This window comes from Coturnix japonica, chromosome 1, assembly GCF_054131305.1.
Source record: "Coturnix japonica strain WE chromosome 1, WE-NBRP24, whole genome shotgun sequence".
Classification (NCBI taxonomy): Eukaryota; Metazoa; Chordata; class Aves; order Galliformes; family Phasianidae; genus Coturnix; species Coturnix japonica.
The window spans coordinates 124,381,848-124,397,622 of NC_140663.1; the positions used below are offsets into that span (position 1 = coordinate 124,381,848).

The window sequence follows — 15,775 nt, forward strand, 5'->3', positions numbered from 1 at the left end:
GGAAGGCTTTGAAAAAAAAATCAGGGCTGTTTCAGTGCACTTTTGCATACATTGGCTTTCAAGAAGACATGAATAGAAACCTAACAGCAACTCTTTTTTTCATACCTCCTTTCACAGGTCTCACTGGCAAAGAAGGATTTAGCACTTAATTCCTGCATTTTTATGTGGCAAATTAGGAATTTGTACCTTAAAAGGAAATTGCTTTTCAAACTCCCATAAATTCTGGATTTTATTTTTTTTAATGGTGGAAAACATTCCCTACCTTCATCCCAACATATAATAAATAGTACTTTCCAATACTTCTCCTCAGAAAGATCTAGGAAAGTAGACCTGGCCAAGGAGAGGTGTTTATCATTCGTTCTGAGGAGAGGTTAAGGATCTACAGCATGTCCTTAACCATTTCATCTCAGCTCTTTCCAGTTTAAACTCACATATTGCTTTATTATTCAAAACTCAGTGTTTGTTGAGGAAAATGTTTACCTTAAGGCCTAGACATCTGATGAAGTAGGATCTGCTGGAGCTGAATAGCCTAGACAAAAACTAGAATATGAATGGAGTTGGAAAACGTTTTATTTCTCAGCTTAACATGAACTGACAGTAAAATCCCTACACTATCTCCACGATTTCAGATAGCGACTGGCTGGTACATGATGGCATGACACAGAAGACATGGCGGACTAAGATAACATAACAGCATGCAACAGACCAGTCATTGTCTCTCTGGAAAGAAGCACTGAAGGTATGGCCGGTTCTGCTGACAGCAACACAACATTCATTTTCAGGGGTGAAGTGGTTGGTGTCCATTGGAGTGGGACAAATGGAATAATTAGGGTATCCCTGAAGGGCTTTTCTTCATAAAGACTGTCAGACAAGAAGGTGCAATAATATCCAGTGAAGAAGTATATTCACAATGTGGCACTGCCCTGGCAACCACGGCTGTCAGCAAAATGCCCCCTCTTCAGACTGTCAACACCCAAGGAAAGATAAGCTTAAAAAAAGGTTAGCACACATCCTGAGCTGATTTATTTTTGGCCCCATTTCTTCCTTTCTGCACGTCTAAGTACAACAAAAGGCCAGAGGCAGGTGTCTAGATGGCACTCAGTTTTCTCCTTTAATATGTGAGGCACCATCAAAAAACAATCAGTGATCATGGAGCATGCTCTGGATTTGTCTAAGCATAAGTGACTCAAATACTAACATGTGAATTCAGTGAAGTTAGAGTGTGTGGAGTGGAGATAAATTACAGCAGCAATTGAAGTTGAATGTGATATAGAAATCCAACCAACAGAAGACAATCTGGAAACAATTATTCAGAAAGCTGCTGACCCTCTACTTCTTTAAAGAGTTAAACATTTGGATTGGTTAACTGGCAGCCGCAATAACAGGCATATGCTCTAATCTTTGATCCGTAGCTGAATTTGCAACTCTTTGAATGAAAAGCAGATCACAGATCACATACATTCACATATATTTAAGGATCTATAGGGAGAAAAAGAACAAAAATTGTTTTTCCAAGATCACATCTCGACATCACACAGAGTTTCTTGGGTCCCCCAAAGTATGCAAATATTCAGCGCCAGTTGCTAAACTCCTATTTTATAAATGGCCCTGTACTGTGACATTCTCACCCAAATTTCAATCCGAATTCTTCCTAGAACAAAGAATTGCAAGCCAAGAGTTTGCTTCATAGCTAACTCCTTACAGAGGTATGTGTGTCTGTCATTAAGATCTCATTTCTTAATCCAAACTTGTGTCAGAACATTCCTAAAACCTGAATGAGCCCAGGGTTAATAGATTAACAAGAAGATTCTTTGTGACCGATTGAGAAACTGTTGTCTACTCTCAAATGTATATGCAAATAACAGATTTCTGCCAAGGTCTTGACATATCATAGTTTTGGTATATTTTTTTGCTGTTGATAAAAATTCTGCAACACAAGAAAACCATGAATCATTCCACTGGTAGCATGAATGCTAACCAAACCTAATTTTATTTGTGTTCAAGTCTCATTTCTTGCACATTTCTGTTTCCAACGCTCTCTTTACCAACCGAAGCATATTTACTTAGCACGCATCAACAGCATGCACCAACAGTAGTGTCTATGTCACAGGAGATTTCTCCCACTTGGTAGTATTCCTCCAGAAAGTAGCTCCCATTGACTGAAGTGATAAGTATATTGAGTATTGTGAAGTGATGAGGTAATCATCCCTGCAAATGTTATCAATTGTGAGATATTTCAACAGAGTCCTTAGTCTATTTGAAAGAATCTCCATCACTTTACAGTATATGCTTTCTGTCTTGATTCCCCTACAAAATACTGTCTGATATCTGCAAAGAATATGGTGATTTCTGTTACCTGTTATTGGCTTATGGATACTTCCTATAAATCTCTAACAAAAAATATGGATCACTACATGGGATTCCAGGATGTGTGCAAAGAAGGCACATTCCAAGAAACATTCTGTCTAGCTCTCTTACAGTTCCATGCAATAAGCCTTACGGAGGCATCAGGAATGGTAGAGAAAGGTATAAGATTGAATAAAGCAGTGCTTCCAGGCACAATTTGCCTCATCCAGTGGGCTGACAAAGCACTGTAAAATCCCAGCAAAAATCTCACAAAGTAGGTGGTGCAGACAGTAAGTGGTAGGTGCAGGAAGAAGGAGACATGACACAGTGGTATTATTTTGGGGGTGACTAAACTGTCAGTAGGTGAACCAGAACCCAAGCCAGTAACTAAGTAAATATAAATATTAAACAAATTGGAATAGCACAAAATTGATGAAAGATGGCAATAAACTGCAACACCGGTAACAGGTAATATCATCTTGGTTGTTTAGTCCAAGGCAATCACCTACACTCATTCTGTAGCTCAGAGGTTCCGCCAGTAATAGAGAACTATTTTACTACAGAGATATAAGATACTACCATAAAGTGGCCAGTCAAACGGGTTGAATGGAGGAATATCTGGAGATGCCATTTGAAAAGGACAGAGAAAGAAAAAGTCACCTAGACTAGATGCCTAATTCTAAGACAGATTTTACCTAAGAAGATTTTACAAGTCCTGCTCCGTATGTGAATTCTCAAACTTTAAGAAATTAAGAACTCAAATTAATTTCTAAGGCTTTTTGCTTTATTTTACCAGATATATTAGGGATAAGCATGCTTGTTGGTATCTTTATATGGATTTTTTTGACAGGACTTTGATTGACAGTTCTAGAACTGTGGATCTTGAAACATATTTAAGATCAACATTAAAAGGTCAGGAAGTTCAGAGTCTTACCTACTCACAAAAGCCAATTAAAAAGTGGAGCTCTTTTGTTTCAGACTTTTTTTCTCTCCTTCACTTGAAATAAGAAATGAGTGAAATAAGAATAACCCCAATCGCAGCAGAAATACATTTGTCATTTGACAGATGAAGTCAAGGAATCATTTTCAGTTTCCATACTTGTGCCTCAGGCCTGATGTCCATTCTATATCCATCTCATACCAAAGGGCAACATTGTTTGTCATATATCTCAAATCAAGTATATATATATGGAGTTTAAGCCAGCCTACAGTGACCAGAGGACATGGAGAATATTTTTGTACCATTTCTAATGTTCTAGTTCTGTCCTTCATAATCACTGAAGATTGGCTAGGCCGTATGGCAGCTTCTATCTTTCTTAAAACAGAAAAGGAGTGGGAAGAAAGGAGAGTGGCTGCAGTAATGTGCAGAAATATCCTTCGGTGGAACAGCAAGAGAACACCAGGTGAGAGCTGAGCCTCACCTGTAAGAGAATATAAATCTTACATTGGGTTGTGCACCAAAACACCCCAGAGATCCTCACAAATCCATATAAAGTGGGTCAGGAGATAAGTGCAACAAGCTAACAGAGAAGTTAAATAAATCCCTTGCATCATGTCTGCTGCAGAGAGTCGCACAGAAATTCCTGTGCCAAAGGCACTTTGCAAAGAAAATCAGAGTGTGGCCTTTATACAGATTGAAGTCTCTGAGGAGGAAGTTGTAGCGTAACTTGAGAAACTCAAATGCAGTAAATCACCACAACCGGATGGTGTTCATCTGGGAGTTCTGAGGGGAAATAAAGTGAGAAAAAGCCAAGATACTGACAAGGGGATGCCTTCTTCCCTTGAAAAATGCAGCAGCACTAGAAGGCTGGGAAGCCCTATTATGTTGCCTGTCTTCTAAAGGAGATGAGGAAAATCCTGGGAATTGCAGAGCTTTGAAGTTTACCACAGTTTTAGGAAGCCCAAGAAACCGGTTCTGAACAGTAGCTAAAGAGAGTATGTTGGACAGAAGAAACCCGCAAGGGTGTCCCTCAGTCTGTCAAATGGCTTTAGGTTGGCGCTAAGAGACAAGTCCCTCTGTTTTACAGGAGTGCCTGAAGGAGTCAACAGAGCAGCCTTCAGAGGGAGTGACAGGAGGGTAACAGGGACTTGTCAGAGGAGGGTGGCCATGTGCAAACGATCCAATTAGTTATAAGCAATTGCTAAAAAGGATGGTAACAAACCAAACTGAGAAAAAATATCCTGAAGACAGTGTGATTCTGCAATGAATTGTAAATTAGACCAGAAGAAGTAAATATGTGAGCATTTCTCTTCACGGTGAGGGGGAAGTTGAGCACCCAGCAGTGGGTATTAGAACTAATTTCATTACAAAACAGATTGGATCCCAAATCCTAGTGCACTTAAGTTAACGTATCCAGAGCCTACCTTAGATCTGGATCGAGTTGCACATGTGGTTCCTATCTTTAAAAAAGGACAAATCAGTTCCTGGAGTCAAACTTGAAGAGTTCTGAGGTTTGAATACACCCTATCCAAGAACTAAAGCTCAAGCCTACTTGATATACATGTATGAAATATGGAATGCAGGCATATGTGTGCATAAAACACGAAGGAAGCAATTAGACGTAAAACACAAAACAGTTTAAAAAGGAATCATGGCACAAAGTGCCCTGATACAGAGACTGAATGCATGAGTATTTGCTCTCAACGTTAATTTACCACAGCTAGTTGAAAGGATAGAAGTCACAAGCAAAAGGACAGTGGGAATTTTGCTAGGTTTTGTGAGCTTGCTTACCATCAAACATTGTAAGTTATTTGGACTGATGTGGCTTCATACCCAGTTCATTTCTTTCCTATTTTTTTTCTTTTTTCTTTTTTTTTTTTTTTTTTTTCAGTTCCTACAGGCCCTGTGCACCAAAGGCAAAGCTACTTCACTTTTAATTCACTCTGTCTCTTTTGAATTCATTAGATTTCAAAGGAAGTCAGAGGTAGGAATTAAACAAAATATAGAAAGTGGGACATTTCTGACTGGCTTGTACGCTTTCAGTATCTAAAAAGAAAGCTTTCTTTTAAAGCAAACTGTAGGAGGGCTTGTAAAAATAGATATTTACATTTACATACTGGGATGGATCCTTAGCTGCCATCAAACAGTATTGTTCCATCATCTTTAACAGAGAAAAACCTAACCATTACAGCTGAGAAGCTGGCTCACACACATTACACATGTGTTTGAAGCATGTTTAAGATCCTGTGTTTTACTGAATGCGTGTAGGACGCTGCTCCTTCCAGGTGCTTTTGCATTTACACTAAGATATGGAAGTTAAAACTCTGCTGTATTTGCCTGAGAGTAATAGGTTCAGGGAGGCAGCGTGGCAAGGAAGGGTGAAGGGCAAGAGGAAAATAGACACATGCAACAAGGACTGGCATGATCAGGCCCTCCAGGAAAAGACAGCTGGGGAGAGGAACAGGAAATGAAGTGATGCCCATTGAAGCCATGATAAAGTCTAAGGTCATCACTTCTTGACAGCAGCTGCGCACCAAGCAATATCTACCTTCAAAGCAAAAGGGACTTAAGCTGAGGCTGAGCAGCAACCATGACTTTTGGCAAACTCCTTGAGTGTTTCCTGTTCAATAGCATGAATTGCAGGAGAGCTGCTATTGATAGCAAGGTTGAGAAAAGCAGTTCTGCACTCAGCTGCACTATCATCAGAGTCATGTAACACAGGACAGAGAGTACGTGTCACATCAGATAGTGCTAATAGGTGCCAACAGCCACCTTTGCTCCCTCCCCCTCAGTCTATCCCTGCATGAGAGCCGGGTGAGTATACATATGGAACCACGGCGTATTGCTGTGTGTTTCTGCTCACTCAGTAGGACCCTGGTACTAACTCAGACAGTACTGGACTCTGGACACATAATGTACACTGAATATCCATCATAAATAATAATTACCACAGTAGGGGGCAGCAGCCAGCTGTGGAGGAGAAGTAGGGCCAGCTGCTGGAAGAGAAGTAGGCACTGGCTGAGCATGCCGGCTGGGCACTGGGGAGGGTGAGCAGGCCGTGGCTGGCAGCCAGTGGCAGCTCACTGCCAAGAGAAGGGAGATAAAAGCACAAAAGAGGTTCACCAGAGGGAGCTGCTCCTGGCCACCCCTTAGCAATCAGCAGCAGCCTCGATCCAGGAGGGAAGGCTGGTGTCAAACAGGAGCATCGCCAGCCACAGTGCGTACCCATGCTGCTCGTGTACCACTGGAGCTGGCGAGCTGAGCATCAGTAAGCCCAGCGGGCCTGCTGTGAGGAAGCAGCCCTGCTCATGCCTCTGGCTTGCAGAAGAGCCCTACCTCCTCCAGAAATGAGCACAGCCTCATCCCATTCACCTCAGTGCCTCCCCAGTGACACCTCCAGCTGAAGCAGGGTCAATACTCTAGGAATGCAGTGGAGCTGCCCGAGAGATTGATCAGTGCTTTTCTGAAGAGCCCTGATACCTGGATCTCCTTGATTGCATTAGGAGGGATGTATCTGGGCAGCACTGAAGATCCCCAGGCAGCAGAACATTTAGCTGTCTGAATTCCTCTGAAGATCTGACACTTCGGGCTCAGGGTCCCCAGGTGATACGGTAAATGGTAAACTGCACACACTTAGTATTCCTGTGCTGCAGCTATAATTCATCATAGTTTTTAAATATTATTCTATCCACTCTGAAGTAATTTCTGAGTCCAAGCTGGTTCACCAGCCTCATTTTCACAAGGCTGTTGATGGCATGCTCCCCACACACTGGCTGCTCAGCAAAGTCAACAGCATCCCTGTGTAAGCTCCCCTACCTGCCTCACATATAATGCATACCTATTTCACCAGCATAATAGAACGATGAATTAGCTCATGTTTTGCGTAGCAATTATAACAGCACGGCAGAATTTAGCTTGCTGAAATTTAGCTCTACTTATACTCGCGTCTTATCTTCAAGCTTGCTTTTTGAGCCTGGTTATTTTTCACTGAGTTCAAATGCAAATAGATAAACCCTGTTTGCGTTTCCTTCCAAAGGAGGAGTGTGTTTATTTCCAGACTCTATATGCATCTACTGGGAAAAGTCACACAGGATAAACTAAGTATTTTTTATTCTCTGTCCCTAATTGGCTGAGCAGTGCGTGTGATGTGGGTGATGTTATAGAGAAACCGTTTTGCTTCTATTTCTCAACAGAGGGGCTGTGCTTTTTTTTTTTTTTTTTTTTCTTTTTTTTCAGTGAATACAAGAAGCTTGTGTATGGCTCTCGTTTTACGTAACCCACAAAAGAAAGGAGAATTTGATAGAGGACAATCTCAAGCAAACAGAGCATGGTGTTGGGGAGAAACATCCATCATTTTTTCAGGTAATAGGCAAGCACTACTCACGTGTGAACTCGGACACAAATTCATGAAGAGCCTAGATGCTACACTTGAACATATACACAGCCCAAAAACAAAGAATCAGATTCATTTCAAGCAACTTTTATCTGAACATCTGACCTTCAGAGCCAGACTCAGCTAAGTGCTGCTGGCAAACACCAGGATTTGGAAGGAAGTAAGGGGTGTTGCACTATTTTGAAAGCTCTGTTTTGAACCAGCTGTCATGGCGAATGTCTGCTGGTACCCTGTCTTAGCATACAGCCTGTCACTGTTAAGCAGAATGGTAACGAGCCAATGGAGGATATTGAGCTTTACTTTCATGTGTGTCTTTGTGGCTTGGAATTCCCCCTTCACAAAGCCATAACAGGTGAGCTTTGAATCTACTTATGCCATGTCCCAATTGATTGCATTTAATTTGTGTGTGTATCAATCTTTGAGTGCTTGAATTTACATGTATACTTATTTATATGCACATATGTACATTTGGACATCAGCATTAAATGTAACTGTGCATATTGTCACAGCTTATTGCTATGTTCATCACAGATTCTTGGAGTAGTTGGCTTTATTATACAATAAAACAACCACAGAAAGATAATGCCTTCTTTAGAATAAATAAGGAACACAGGACTCATTATACCATATAAATTTAATGGTTTGAACATCTCAGTGCCCACATGAAAACAAGAAAACATATATTGCAATAAGCAGCATAATAATTCCAGAAAGGAACATCCATCCTTTACGCCTAGAAATATGACATTCAGCATCATGAGATCCCAGCATTATGTCATCAGCTGCATGAGTTTCACAGCTTATCTGCCTGATTTTAGGTTACAGAAGTAAACTCCAACAAAAATGTATAACACTGCCAACTTAACAGCACATTTATGCTAATAGTAGCTGAAATGTTTTCAAGAAGGTGAATAGGATCACTGTTTCTCTATGTATGTGTGCACTTACGCATATATATGTATACATACACATGCACATATGTGTGTGAGCTATGTACATAAACTGTCTGTAGAGACATCATTATGTTAAAAGGTTGATTCCAAGTACATTAAACATGAAAACAATGTTCTGTACAGTTGACCAATTTAAAAAAGCCCCTGCTGGTGCACGGAAGAATGCACTAGCTTATATCATTAAACATCATCAGATGAGGCTGTAGGTAGCTGAAGCGTTCCTTAATGAAAATTTAAAGAGAGCAGATTAAAATGATATTCCTCCAATCCAGCAGAACACAAAGGTAAAGACATTCAATTACAGCCAAGATTTCATTTAGCACTAAAGGAGTGTTGTTTGTTGATCAGAATTTATTGCCTGATGTGAACAGCTAGGCTTGTGCCTACATATATAATTACTTTCCACAGTGTACTCCAGTGGCACCCAAATATAGTTACAAGACAATGTCTTCCATAATTTTAGATTGTAATGTCCATGACTAAGAGTTTGGAAATATCGACAACAAATAGTGACCCATATTTCGTTTTTGAATCACCAGGCTAAATGTTTTAACATTTTTTGTTATTGTTGATCAGTAAAACAGGTGGTATCAAGGAAATGGTTTGAACAGGATGCTCTGCCTGCTTGTCTGCTCGGAGTGTTAGTGGCTTTCCCTTGAGCACATCAGGAGTGGTTTCCAGTGAGAAGATATTGACAGTGCTCAAGTCGATGCCAGACCTGAAGTTAGTTCAGATAAGTGCACCACATCTTTAAAATCTTAAAACTAAAAAAGATACTGACAGACAGGAGTGGGACAAGAGGAGATGAGAAAATAACCAGGAGACTGAAAGGACTGGTTTATCAGAAAAAATTAAATGATCTAACTAGGTATGAACTGACTTAACGTTAACTAAATGGAACATCACATTAGTCTGAAGACACTGGAGAAAAATAGCACCCAGAAGGGAAATAAGGAGGTTTGCGAAGAAATGTAACTGGGAGAAATATGATAATGTTAAGAAAGGAAAAAAACTTCTAACAGGATATACTAGGCAGCACAATCTCTCCTTAAGTACATGGCATTATTTAGGACATTTAATCCAGGCACCCAAAGCAACCAAAATTATACCATAGGAGACAATCTCAATGTGCCAGCAAGCTGTACTGGATGACCTTAAAGGTACATTACTAATTTGTGTGTATCTGTTATCTATGATTTTCCTTGCTTGTATGGCCAACTCATTGCAACTTGTGTGTATTTGGTTTCTCTGGGCCCAGTCCAACTCTTGCTATAGTTAGCAGAAGTTTCCAACAGGAGCAATAAGACCTCAGTGTCTTTTCCATGTCTTTCCTTCAAGAACTCTGCAAGAACTATATCGTTTGTATCATGTATGACTGCACAAACAACTAAGCTAGATTGGTCCCTTAGTGTTTCCTGAGTATTTAAAACTGTGTTTATCCATTTAACCTTAGAAATATTCAGAAAAATACGTGTTTTCTTTCATTGCTAGGGAAGAAACTTACAGTTCATCTAAAACCAACTTGTGATGAAAAACTGCTTTGGTCATAAAAGAATTAGGATGATTTTCTATACCAAACCAAAAGATATTACACAAAAATGGCGGAACTCTTTCTACTGTTAAAGCAGTAATGCAGCTAATGAAAGAAGCTGACAATGAATTCTGAAATCAGTACCTGAATGCATACAACCCCATGACACTTCAATTCCAGCTCACTTGCAAGTAAGGAATGACTGTTTTGCAGCAACTCAGTGCTGGCCCCTCGAGAGGCACAAATTTCTGTGTAAGTGGGGCTGAATGATCAGGGGTCAGGGTTGTGTTTCGGTGTTGTCCATACATCCAGCAGCTTGTATTGTAAATCTTAAAAGCAGCATTTTTGAAAATACTAAACAGACATTTTAGTAGCCAGTACTGAGCCTGTGGCTATACTGCTTCAGGCTGTGATCTTGTCAGCTTTTAAAAGATAAGTAGGGTCAGGCAGGGTCAGCATTTGGATTGGTAACTCTAAGACAAGTCAGTAGCTGTGGGAAGTGTCTTAGGCAATAGGATGGATGTAACTGTTTTCCTTGAGCCTTTTCTAATACCCTGATGAAAGCATCATGCCCAGCTGTGACATGAGAGCAAGATTCTCACCCTCTGCAGTCACCAAGTGCCTCATTTTCAGAGGGGTCTTTCCCTGACCTACTGTGGAAGTACATGGTAAGGTAAACAGGAGACCACAGCATTTGGGTGCCGCTTGCACATATACACGGCACTGGCTGGGTGGCCTGCCAATGCATGGCCCAAGCACACTGCATCAGGAAGAATGATATCTCTGACATCTTTGGGAATGCTTGCAGCTCCAAACTGTCTTTGGCTATGTTTATAATAGGAAAGTAAAGTCTTTTTAGCCAAGACTTTGTCCGCCAACTTTCAGGTTTGCACATTTCTACAGAAAGTACAGAAGGGCTGATAATGAAATCCTTGTCCAGTGGTCTACATTGCCAAGAATTTTAAATTGTAAGTTAACCAATTTCTCCTCTAAAGTTCAAACAATAAATAAAATTCTATGTGAAAAATGGAGCCTTTTATTCCTTTGTCAAAATCTGATCAGAGTAAACTACAGATGTTAAAAGGCACTATAGTTCAAAGAATTAAAAAGAATCTTAAGGGGTTTGTATGAAGAAAAGAGTTTTAGAGAATAATATGGAAAATATTATAATGCCATTATATAAATCAGTGGCACATCCTCACTTTGAATACTGTCTTCAAATTTGGTCACCTCATCCCTGTAAAAAAGGAAGTAGAAATAGAACAAGTCCAGAGAATGGCAATAAGAAATGATAAAAGTCAAAAGGATGGGGAATTTCCTTGAGAAGAGGGAAAGAACACAAACCCCAGCCTATCTGTCAAAGCAGACTGACCCTCACAGGACTGCAAATCTCACATGAACCCTTTCCATAAACTTGGATAACAACTGTTGCCTGAGTTACTGTAGTTGTCCTTGGTCTCTAGGCAAAAGATCTGGGGACTACACATGCAGCAGGCTTTGTGCTTTCACCACTGCACCCTGCTCTCTTAAAGGGAAGACTTTAAGGCCATGAGCTTGTGGATATCAAAGTGACCTATGGACAGTGGACAAGGAGCTGCATATTAGCAACACGATTTTCTTTTCACTGACTATATACCAAACATATTTCTTGGTCTTAGCTTCAGGGACTTTATTTTTCCATGCTTTTCTTTCCTTCAAACTTTGGACTGATTTTTCAGAAATGCATAGGTGATTGATTAGTATGAATCCATTGACTTGTCTGACATTTGTTTTGGTGAAATCATTTAGCTCTTTTGAAAATATGCCATTTGTCTATTCAAGCAGTTCTGAAGAGATTGTGCAGTCTCCCTCACTTTGTGCAGTGGAATCCCCATGCTTCATCAGAGCTCTCCTTAAACATGACTATAATATAAATAACATTTTGTCCTCATGATCCTCCAACCTAATTAGCAGCAAAGGAATAAAAAACCCTTTCCTATACTGCAAGGTGAAACGAAGAGGTATCGAATTTCAAACGGATAAGGGGTATTGCTTTTCCAAACAATGTACGGTTAATTAATGGAACTTGCTGCTGCACAGATAGTATTCTGTGAAACAGTATCATATTTGTAAGTGATGAGGCATTTTTAGACATAAAAGCAAATCTACACACCGAGTTCAGATTAGGTTAAGTTCAGTAGCATATATTATGCAGAAGATCAGACTGGATGATAATAGTGGTTGTTCTTGGCCTTGAAAAAATCTGTGAGAGTTTTACTAATAAGTATTATGTAATAGTGTCAGTAGTTCTTGGTAAAAGCTAGTCAATAAATAGAGTCAGAAAGGCATCATAGAATCATAGAATTACTCAGGTTGGAAAAGACCTGAAAGAACATCAAGTCCAACTGCAGTCTATCCATAGTACCCTAACTCTAACAACTCTCTGCAAAATCATATCTCCAAGCATATCATCTTCCATGGTAAACTGTTATGCACTTAAATATGCAGGAAGGAGGGGGAAGTTCCCTTTCATACTGTCTGACATTGGCTTCTGGCAAAGACAAGTTGTATTATGGTTGACCAGTGCCAGCAACTGCTCAGAAAGATTCAGGAGAAAGTTTCTTTATTCTTGAAGCAACTGCAGAACACCACTGAACATTTGTGTCTAGGAAATGAGATGCTGTCTGATCTACTAATGGATAATCAGGATAAGTGAGGTGGGCCTTTTGAGGTCTACGGAAGGCTAGGAGGCATTTCAAACCTGTAGCTGTTCACCTCTTTTACTAGAGCTGTGCAAAACTTTCTCCCATAGTCCAGCATGGAGTAAGTGGCCATATTCATTGTAGTATGGTATGCCTTGTAGCCCTATCTGCAGATAAGGAAAAAGCAGACTGAGACAAATAAATTATTGGGAAAACAGGTTAGGAGGAAGGTGAGAAAACCAGAGGCTCAATGGATGCAACTAGACTTATCTTTTGATCTGCAACAGAATGCTTTGGAGTCCCAGTCCCCATCACCCAGATCAGCATCCCTTCAGACTGTTACCAGCCTCTGTCTAAACCCTTACCCACTTCACCCACTCACAGGAACCTATGGGTATATAACGTCCATCCTCATCTGGCCATGGCCATGTTGTAGAGCTGAAACTTGAGGCAGAACAACATTCCCCATGGGTATCTGTAGTCTGTGGTGCCTCTGCTTCTCTTTTCTACTCCAGTTATATCCTCCAATGGAGACAGAGGTCAGGAGATGTCTCACTGGTCCTTCTGAGAAACATTCCTCTGTTCTGGTATCTCGTTTGTCTCTGAACTGTCAAAAAGGTGATAGAGACTTCATTCTAACAGAGCACTATAAGAATAGAGGCCCTCTTCTCCATGTTTACACTCACCTGCAACTTCAGCAATCCAACAGGCACCACAAGAAATCAGGGAGGATGTCTTCTAGTGAGTAGATGTTCTGGAGCCATTTGAATCACAGAAAGTGTTTCAGCTTTGTGGGCTGAAAAAGTTATCTGCCAGGGACAAAAAGAAGAATCACATCAAAAGGGAGCAAAACAGATCCTTCAAGAAGAAGATTTACACTGTACATTCACATAAAGACACAGAAAGTAAGCACAAAATCCCAGAGCCATTGTGATTCCAGTATGTTTGCAATGACAACTTAGATCTTAAATTTCTTCTTTTGGGGGCAGGAAGTGCCATGAAAAAAAAAAAAAAAGGATATTATTCACAAAAAGGATTGTCCTGTATACTCGTAAACCTCTGCAATTTATTCTGTAACAGCTTTTTACATCAAAGAAATCACTAGCTAATGACATCTGAAACTTAAAAAAATCCACTTATTCACAACCCTGTCCCTGAGGGAATTCCCGTGTGTTATCAGAAATTTTTCCAAAGATCATTAACAGATATTACAAACCAATTGAAACTGAGTATTTTCTTTGCAAATTACTTTTAACTTCAGAGCTATTGAAAAAAGACGTTGAGTGATTTAATTTACTTAATCTGTCTACAGATTGCAGCTATGTGCATATTGTGTGATTGCATTTCCAACAAAAAGCATATATAACTATCCCTAATAGAGATATTTTTCTAAATTATCGTACAAGATCAGTAAGATCGCTGAAGATATTAATGTTTACTTTTTCATTTAGAAAATTGCACTCAAGAAAGAAATGGGACCTTTATTCTGTTGTTATCTCTGAAATAATAACACACCATAATACTTATTTTACCTGCTATTTTAATTAAAACTCCAATAATCACTACATCTGCGTATCCTTAGAGGGTATGTTCTACTGATTTTTCTGAAAAATCACTGTATTTTCATTAGGCTGCAAAGCCAATATTTTTGAAACCCCTTACACAGCAGTGAGCATACTGAACAAAATTCTCTATCTTGTGCCAATCCAAAACAGCTAAGTGCAGAACAAGCTAAGTCAGCACAGGGGTGGAAAACGTATCCTATTCTCCACCTTATTGCTTTAAACTCCTCCCTGAGAACCACACGCACATGAGCACCCCTACTGCAAGAAGTATAGAAAATATCTTGCCCCTTGAATACTCGTAGCTTCCTAACCAGAGTTCCTGCTCTCTTTGCAGATAAGAGATAAGGACTTGAAATCCCCAAAGCTCAGGTGAGCACTGAAGATATTTACTTTGAAGCAAAGTGAAGACAGCTGCTGTGTGTTATGCGCTGTCCAGTCCTTACTGTGTGTTACACATGCTTTGCCAGGATGCTTTTTGAAGAGGTTTTGCTGAAGTTCAGCCCAGTTAAGCTGGTGACTGACTGGCCAACAAGCATAGGCATGACAAAGGTGTTAGATGTCTTAGAATCTTTATTAGCAAAAATACAGGTGATAAACGTTGCAGATGTGTGGGCTGGAATTGCTGGCCTTAATATCTATATCCTGCCTGAGCCTCAGTCATCTCATTTTGTGGCTTTGGACCCAAAGGTGTCTATTCAGAGAAGGACCCAGATGTGTCTTGGCTAAAGAAGTTAAGAGGAAGGTGAGAAAAACCAAAGGCTCAATGCCTGCAACTGGACTTATCTTTTGTTATCTTGCTGGAAATTGTGGAAGGAATTTGCAGAAGTACTGATGGATATTTTGCAGGTGACAATTACCACTGCATGTTACTATTCTGTATCTTCCCATTGTCTAGGTCAGTCTTCTGTGCTCCTGCTACTACTGAACTCCCACTCTTCTTTCCATTTCCAGGGTTACAGCAAAAATGTCTTGGAGCAAGAAGACGATGTTTTCAAGTGCATTAAAAAGTATGAGGTCTGTGAACTTGAGCCGGTTTGTAAAGAGTATGTGTAGCTGGTAAAGGCTGAGGATATTACTCCCTGAGCAATGTGAGGACCAAGTTTGTTCTGTGGCCTTTGGGTATCTGTATTTTCAGCAGCATCTCCCTCATCCTTCTGTCATGCATGTGCAGCTAGCGCTAGTGTTAGCTCAGTTGGTGCACACATACCACCAGAAAACCAGAGTCAGTTGTTTCACTTAGAACTAGCAGAGCAGTCTCATGCACACTGAGCTCTGGGGTGACTCATTCCAGCAATACACCTTCCTTTTCCCTCCTCCCCAATTTTTAGTAGCTGCCTTGCATTGCTTGGGTTCTAATATGACTAGC

The 15,775-nt window shown here is 40.2% G+C and overlaps 1 long non-coding RNA gene across 2 annotated transcripts in view; it reads right to left on the reverse strand.

Annotated features, from left to right (window-relative positions):
• Positions 1-8,295: 8,295 nt before the first annotated feature.
• The window catches only part of LOC107306657 (uncharacterized), a 37,030-nt gene continuing 29,550 nt past the window's right edge, over positions 8,296-15,775 (reverse strand). For both annotated transcript variants that reach the window (XR_014947790.1, XR_001552226.3), the window contains exons 3-4: positions 13,531-13,653; positions 8,296-13,451 (exon numbers count right to left, since the gene is read on the reverse strand). This is a non-coding gene — a long non-coding RNA (uncharacterized LOC107306657). The remainder of the gene's footprint in view (positions 13,452-13,530; positions 13,654-15,775) is intronic.